The 9004-nt window shown below is 35.7% G+C and overlaps 1 long non-coding RNA gene across 1 annotated transcript; it reads left to right on the top strand.

Moving 5' to 3' along the window:
- Window positions 1-2385: 2385 nt before the first annotated feature.
- On the top strand, window positions 2386-8519 carry LOC138827092 (uncharacterized). Its single transcript, XR_011371957.1, has 3 exons — window positions 2386-2730; window positions 6192-6365; window positions 6981-8519. It is a non-coding gene; the product is annotated as an uncharacterized lncRNA (long non-coding RNA).
- The last annotated feature ends 485 nt before the right edge of the window (window positions 8520-9004 follow it).

Genomic DNA, 9004 nt, shown 5'->3' with positions numbered 1-9004 from the left:
AAGCTAGTCATATTGTAAGTTTAGGGAATATTAACATGCACATTACAAGTTGGAAACTGTTGGGTTAGGATAACTTTATGACATAAAAGTGTGGGATTGTTGGTCATAGAAATAATAGCTTACTCTGATGAACAAATGTTTACTCTTGAGGAATTAATTATTACAGATATTTTATAGTTTTATCCTCTACCAGAATGTGGCTATTTTTTCTGTTGACTTCTCAATATGTACCACCCCATTGGAATTTGCATCTATTGCAGAATTAAGTAACATGCAAACAGGTACTGTTTTGAATGTCTCTGGTACAGAACGTTCAGAATTTGAAAATGAGTAGTTAGTAGTCATAGGAATTTTGAAGAAAATATGTATTTTGTCCTCTTATTCAGTTTTAAAAGTTAGCAGTTTCCATAGAATTAAACTTTTCTGTTTTACTATGGGACAATACTAAAATTATGTTTTTTTCAATATAATGGCAAGTATATTGTGAAAATATTGTATAACATTCAAGTTGATGACCCTCTGAAAAGAAGGGGTAATGAATTCAAATAGATGCCAAATAGTGTTCATTTTTTAAAAAGTTAATACACATAGAATAATTTTACTATACCAATACAGTGAAATTATATTTTATGTGCTTATTTTTTTATTTAATTTTATTGTCAAGGTGATGTATTGAAGGAGTTGCAGTAACTGTAAGGTAGTAAATACATAACATGTCGAACTTTTTTACCTCCCCCCTTATTTTTCTCATACTTTTCCTTCACTAGAATACCCCTCACAAGTTGTAATGTAAATTTCCAACATATTGTCTTGTGAGTATTGCTATTGCACTGGTTTGCCCTTTGTCTCATCATTTTGTTGTTCCTCTTCCCTTGACAAATTAAGATAAATGTATATACAATACACAGGGTCCTGAAATCAAATACAGCAGGGAATAAAACATAGGGGAAAAACACAAATGAAAAAAAAGAAATCACATTGTACATTAAAAACAACAACCACAAAGAAAAACCTCTGTTTCCATATCTAGGAGTTCATTTTGCTCAGCATGATCTTATATGATCATATATACATAGCTATTGAGCCATTCTGCTCATCTGCTAGGACTGTTAGACATTTCTTACTTATTGCATGAGGGAAACCATGAAATCTGTTTCTTTGTGTCTTGCTTATTTTACTTAGGATTTTTCCAAGTCTTTCCATTTTCTTATGAATTGGAAGCATAGAATTCCACCATATATATATATATATATATATATATATATATATATATATATATATATATATATATACCACATTTTGCTGATTCATTCATCTATTGAGAGGCATATTGGTTTAAAACATGCTTGCATGTAAGTATCAATTAGGGTCATTCAAAAATGACAGATGCCACCAGACATACTAAAATCATGATTTCTAAGTAAGATAGGATTTTATGGTGGTACAAGTGTTGAGATATCTGGATGAGTCTAATCTAGCACTGAATTAGGCAGGAAGATATCCAATATCATATGGGATAAAAATGGTAGTGAGAAGATATTCCCTTGGGAAAGATATAGGAGGCTGCCAGAAGTATGAAGAAATTCAGATAATTTTGAATGATTTAGAATTGCAAGCTATATATGTCTCTTTAAGTGGAAAGGCAAAAGAAGGGGAAGAAAATAAAATAACAGAAAGCAGATAATTGTCCAAACTTACAGTATAAAAAGACATAACCTATAACTTCCACGGTAAAGAAAGAGCAATATAATACATCCCACTTAATTTAGATACATGCAAAATATTTACTTGGCTTTTCCTACTTTAATGCTCCAAAATAAATGAAGACTTATAAGAAAAGCTATGTGATTGTCATTACTTCAACCTGAACACTAATTGTGATGAGCCCTTTTTTCTCAGTATGCTCTTGGAAAATACTCCCTAAATTGATGATGTTGTGGCTGATTAGAGTCAGCGTAATGGGCTTCTGCTTGTATGATAGTCCCAGAATGTTTTAATGCAGTTTTTTCTCAAGGTATCCAACATATTGTCTGATGCTGTACGTTGAACACACCCTCACACCTAAGCACATTATTTGAAATTGTACCTCAGCATTTCTTTGGCACATTCTACTTTGTGCCTTTGTCTTTTTTGCATGTTCCTTTTGATTTCACAGTTGCTCTATTTCCATTTCATCTACTGTGAAGACTCAGGGTCTATGTTGAGGGGGCAGAATGATGCAGGCTCCATCCTCGGGATTGTCTGAGGACTGTGTTTGGGATTAGGAAAGCTCTTGGAATGCCAGGCTAGAGAGGGAAAATGTTCTCTCTCCCTATCTCCAGACACATGTCACAGATTCCTGAGAGCTGAGGAAGTGGCTCTTCTGCTTGCTTAAGCATAGATGAACAGCTGGACAAGCATTTTCCTGAGATTGAAGAAGTGGTTTGAGCTTGCTCTAAAATAGTTTAGATAATAATATACCTAGACATTGTCTCATAGGTTAAGTAAAAATGTATCTGTGGAAATTTTTTGTGTGAATGTTTTCTAACCACATCTTGGCAAAGATTATGCTTGCTTGTCTTTAAATACCCACTAACAATAAAACACAGCATGCAGTGGCAATTGCTGTTTGCACGCTGCATCCCGTGTCCTGGTGATTTCGTGACCCTTACCCAGGGACCCCGACGCACTAGACGTTGACGATTGGCGCCTGAACAGGGACCCTGCATTGTTGAATTCAGGGATATTCAGGTAAGTACTTTTAATTACAGGGTGATGGGACAAGTTAGGTCTACTCCGTACTTACATATGCTTAAACATTTACTTGCTGCTTATGGTGTAAATATTTCTTCTTCTGACATAGAAATGTGTATTAATGTAGTTAGGGAATGGAATCCTTGGTTCCCCAATGAAGGAACATTATATGTTGATAATTGGAAACGAGTAAAAAATAATGTAGAAAGAGCTGTTTGAGAAGGGGAAAAGATTCCTATTAGATTTTGGTCCATTTGGGTTATTTTACATACCCTTTTTAAAGTCTTGAATGAGGAAAGATTAATAGCGGACTTAAAGAAAGAGGCCACTCCTTCTATTGTAGATTTACAATTGGACTCTGAGGTTAAGGACGCAATAGATAAGGATGCATTGCAATTAACAGAGAAAAAACAAGAGGTAAAAAAGGCTTAAAAGGAACAAACTGAAAGTGTAATAAAATGTCTGAGCAAATGGAATTGATTTTATCAAAATTACAACATATGGAGTTGGAAATTAGCAGAGTGAAAGGAGAACCTGAGAAAGTGAAAGTAAAGCAGCCTTTGGCTCCTCCGCTGGCCGATGCAATCTTTACAGCGTCACTCCCTCACAAAACAGAGGGCTCAGACAGTGAGTTTGATGAAGAAATGTTTATTTTTTCTTATCCTGTAATTCGACCACGCCCTATGAATGGTATAGCTCAACCAGCCAGATATAAAGGTGTTGCTGTTGATGATATTGGTAAACTCAAGAAGGCAGTGACGTTGTATGGTCAGCAGTCTCATTATGTTAAGGAATTGCTTAATGGGCTTGCTCAACATTACAATAATTTTGCTCCTGAGGATTGGAAGATGCTTTGTAAAGCCTTGCTTAAGGAACCTGAATACCTACGATGGCAAATGTGGTTTACTGAGTTATGTACAGAAAGGGCTAGACAAAATGCACAGAGCAGTAACCCACGCCTACAGGTCATAACCTTTCCCATGTTTTGTGGAACAGAACTATATGCAGATGCTCATATGCAAGTGAACTCTCCTGAAGAGATCCATGAGCAATTAAGAGACATAGGTAGTGAGGCATGGGAAAGGATTTGACCGGTAGGAGAGCATTATGGCTTTTGAACTAAAGTAATTAAAAAACCTAATGAACCCTATGTTAAATTTTTATTGCGATTGAAATTTACCTTGGAACATACTGTTGTGGGAGAGGCTGCAAGTCAACAACTGCTGCGCATGTTGGCTTATGAGAATGCTAATGAGGACTGTAGACGGGCCCTATTGCCTATTAAAGAATCTGGGGATGTGAATACATATTTGAGGGCCTGCAGAGATATTATATCTGAATCCAGGCGTATGCAGGTGTTTGCTGAAACTATGGCCACTACCTGGCATGCTTTGCAAACAAAACCCTCTAATCTAAAGTGTTTTGGATGTGGTCAAATAAAAAAAAGTTGTAAAAAAGCTACTGGAGTTAACAAGAGAAGACCAAAAATTTACCCTAAATGTTAAAAAGGGGAGCACTGGGCAAGGGAGTATAGATCAAAAATAAACAATAAAAAAATTCCTATAAAAGATGCTTTCCCTTTATATTTAAAGATTTTGGATTAATGATAGCACCTAAAAAATACAAAAGGATACGGTGGTAAAATATTTAGGATATGTTGTTTCTAGACAAACAGTGACACCTCAAAAAATATCTTTATGACGTGATCAATTACACATGTTAAATAATTTTCAAAAGCTATTAGGAGATATTAATTGGATGCGACTGGCCTTAAAAATTTCTACTTATCAGTTACATAATTTGTTTTCTTTGTTACAAGGGGATCCTGATTTACATAGCAAAAAAACTTTAACTAAGGAAGCTAAAAAAAATTACAATTTATAGAACAGAGAATAAAAGAAATGTTTTTACATTGAGTAACGCTAAATCAACCCATAAATTTATATATTTTAGATACATGGAAATACCCAACAGGAATTTTAGGACAAAATGAGCTACCATTACAATGGATTTATACACAGCATAGATTTACAAAAAATAGTATGCCTTATAAACAACAGTTGGCAATTATTATTCAACAGGCCAGGCAACGGGTATTTACCCTATCAGGGTATGATTTAAAATTATTTTTCCTTTGCCAAAAGACCAAGTAGAATATTTGTTAAACATGTCTGAAATGCTACAAATAGCATTAGTAAATTTTACTGGACAATTTTCCTATCATTTCCCCAAGGGTAGATTGTGGGATTGCTTGCATAAACAACAATTTGTCATTATTGATATAATTACCAAGGCCCCTATTCCCACTGCTCTTACCATTTTTACAGATGGCTCCAAAACAAAAAGTGCTTATTGGACAAAAAATAAACATTGGGTACAAACAACTACTTTAACATCAGTTCAACAAAATGAACTTTTTTGCTATTATTAAAGTGTTAAAAGATTTTGTGGGAGATATTAATATTGTTAGTGATTCTGCCTATGCTGTAGGAGTTGTGACTAATACAGTCACTTCTGTTACTTATTCATCTAAACCCCAGCTAAACCAATTATTTAAACAATTACAAGCATTACTACAACAACGTAATGCCAAAGTGTTTGTAACTCACTTTAGGGCTCACTCTTCATTACCTGGGTACCTTGTATATGGCAATAATCAGGTTGATAAATTAGTTTTGCTTCTGCTGAACAGGATCATGCTCATTTACATACAAATGCTGGCTATTTACATATGCATTATAAAATACCTTATTCTCAAGCTAAACAAATTATAAAAAGGTGTCCTATTTGCAGATCAATGCATTTAAGAGTTGTACCTGCTGGAGTAAATCCTCGAGGATTACAACCTAATGAGCTCTGGCAAATGGATATAACCCATGTGCAAGCCTTTGGCCGTTTTTCCTTTGTACATGTTATAAATAAATACTTATTCTAAATTTGTTTGGGCTTCTGCCCTTATGGGAGAAACTGTTAACCATGTAATAGAACATTTATTGGAAGCTTTTGCCATTATGGGAGTGCCTGCCAAAATAAAGACTGATAATGGACCAGCCTATAAAAGTGTTAAATTTAAAAGATTTTGTGAACTTTATGATGTGGTACATATTACAGGAATAGAATCTAACCCCCAAGGACAAGCCATTATTAAACGAGTTCATGGCACACTAAAACAACAAATTAAAAAATTAAAAAGGAGGAAAAGGTTGAATAAAAGTATGGATATTTTGTGGTTTTCCATGCAAAATCCTAAAACAATTTTACATCAAGCTCTTTTTGTTCTTAATTTTTTAAACTTACCACAAGGAGATATTTTAACTAGAGCTGAGCGCCATTTTGAACAAATATCAGAAAAACCTTATTTAAATGCTCCCATAAGGATTAAGATTACATTGAACACAAAATGACAACTAGGAACATTATTACATAAGGGGCGAGGATAGGGTTTTGTGTCTACACAGGATGGCAAACAATGCTGGCTTCCTGCAAGATGGATACAGACGTGGCCCAGTGAGGACAGCCCAGTATCCTGCAAGGAATCAGCCACCAGTTGAGAAAGAAGAAAGCCCTGCTGCCCACCTGGGGGCAGGTTAAAACGTTGACTGGAGAAGGACAAAAGATGTTACAACGCACTGGTAAATCTGTCACACTGGTAAACTTGTCACGGCTGAGAACTTGTTCCTGGCCATGTGTGCCCTGCTTACTGTAAACTCTGTCCATGCTAATGCTAACGTAAGTTATTGGGCCTTTGTTCCTAACCCTCCTTTATTGGGACCTGTTGTTTGGGGAGACATGGAGATAACCGTCTATACTGTTCCTGCTATTTTATCTCCTCCTTGGAATAATTTGACATTTTATAATAAGGATGATGGTAACTTTTTAAATTTTACTTACTATACTCATTCCTTGCCTGTTTGTTTGGGGCCTCCGCCTTGTTTAGTTATGAATTGGCAACATTGGGTTTTACCTGGGAAACGCACTTCCAATTCTAGAAAACAGCTACAGCGATTAACTACTTGGTCCATTAATAGTAGCTGGGAAAGTGTCACCTTTGATGGTGAGTTATCCTTACCTATGTGCCCTGATTTTACTTATATTGATTTAAAATATAAGCCTTTTGTGTGGCAAGAGTGCAGAGGAACATTTGGAAAAAAGTTCAATAGTTTCATTAATTGGGGACCTTTTGGACAGTTTATTAACACATGTTTAGAATGGAATATTACCAGATGTGATTTATCAAATGTTACTAGGATGCCGGATGCCATTAATTGGAGCTCGATTGATGGCCTGGGGAGATGGAGGCATTACAGATGCTCGATGGGCTTTCATGGCTGCACCCACTGCTGTTCAAACTCATCTTTGGAAGATCGCAGCGGCGCTAAAACCCGTGATGCTATCAAATGGATCGTTTTTCGGGGACGGCGAACTCTGCGTCCACTTATAATTTTACTTTGTATAAATCTTATAATGTAACTGCTTGTGTATCCCTGCCTTATGTATTTTTGATGGGAAACTTTACATTTTATCCTACTATTTCTTGTTTCAATTGTCGCCTGTATTCTTGTGTTAATTCCTCTCTTAATTTTAATGACAGTGATAGTATTATGATTTTACAACAAGGAACTTATATTTGGCTACCTGTTAAATTAGGAAGAGAATGGTCCCCAAATCCTTTGGATAGTGTTGTTATTGAATTTTTTACCAAACTGCTAAAACGTACAAAACGTATGATTGGAGCCATTGTGGCTGTGATTTTAAGCTTAATTGCTATTACCACTGTTGCTGCGGTGTCTGGAATTGCCCTGCACACGTCCTTACAAGCTAAACACTTTGTGGAAGAATGGCACCGGGATTCACATGAATTGTGTGTCTCACAGGTAGAAATTGATGCTTGATTACAAACACAGATTAATGTTGTTAAACAGACAGTGGGATGGTTAGGAAAAAAGTTATTGGTTGTGGAAAAACAGTTATTGTTAAAATGTGATTAAAATTCGACTACCTTTTACATTACTAATGTAAAATATAATAAATCTTTACATGATCGGAATATAATACAACAGTATTTATTTAAAAATTCTACTGCTGCTCAATTGATTGCTCAGTTACAATTTAATTTACATGATATTTTTGGTAAACAATTTACAAAGGTTGATGCTTCTAATATTGCTGATACATTTATTAAACAGTTGGAAGGGTTGGATCTGAAAGGAATACTACAAAGCATTTCACATACTGCTAGTGGTATGGAAATTATGATTGTTATTATTCTGTTTGCGCTTGTGCTGTTATATTTGATTTTTATGAAGCCAATGCAAGCTTCTATGATAACCCTGTGGAAAGCTTTACTTTTAAAACAAAAGAAAAAAGGAGATTGTGAAGACTCAGGGTCTATGTTGAGGGGGCAGAATGATGCAGGCTCCAGCCTCGGGATTGTCTGAGGACTGTGTTTGGGATTAGGAAAGCTCTTGGAATGCCAGGCTAGAGAGGGAAAATGTTCTCTCTCCCTATCTCCAGACACATGTCACAGATTCCTGAGAGCTGAGGAAGTGGCTCTTCTGCTTGCTTAAGCATAGATGAACAGCTGGTCAAGCATTTTCCTGAGATTGGAGAAGTGGTTTGAGCTTGCTCTAAAATAGTTTAGATAATAATGTACCTTGACATTGTCTCATAGGTTAAGTAAAAATGTATCTGTGGAAATTTTTTGTGTGAATGTTTTCTAACCAAATCTTGGCAAAGATTATGCTTGCTTGTCTTTAAATACCCACTAACAATAAAACACAGCATGCAGTGGCAATTGCTGTTTGCACACTGCATCCCCTGTGTCCTGATGATTTCATGACCCTTACCCAGGGACCTCAATGCACTAGACATTGACAATCTACCACTTCTTGTTTGCACACACCCATTCTATGTATGAAGGTACTTTGTCCATGTTAACCAATAGGGTAGTACTCACTCTCGGAGGAGAAAAGTTCCACAGTATAACTCTATGTCCACATTAAAGGGTGTAGAATTTAAAGCGTTTTGAGACAAACATTGATATTTGAATTGGAAGGCTCCTTAGGGATATTTTCTTGGAGCTCATTAGTTTACCCAGGAGAAATATAAATATCCACACACTTTGGAACGAATTAGTACGTAACTGAATTAACACTAGATCCTAGATATTGTGTTATTACAAGTCACCATTGTAGACATTGTGTTATTACAAGTCACCATTGTATTATTGTTACATCAGAATCCTTCCCTACTTGCATATGTGTATCAGAAA

This window comes from Dipodomys merriami, unplaced genomic scaffold (genome assembly GCF_024711535.1).
Source record: "Dipodomys merriami isolate MVZ:Mamm:240054 unplaced genomic scaffold, mDipMer1.0.p SCAF_150, whole genome shotgun sequence".
Classification (NCBI taxonomy): domain Eukaryota; kingdom Metazoa; phylum Chordata; class Mammalia; order Rodentia; family Heteromyidae; genus Dipodomys; species Dipodomys merriami.
Note: the sequence above shows the minus strand (reverse complement) of the source record. Positions and strands in the feature narration are given on the sequence as shown.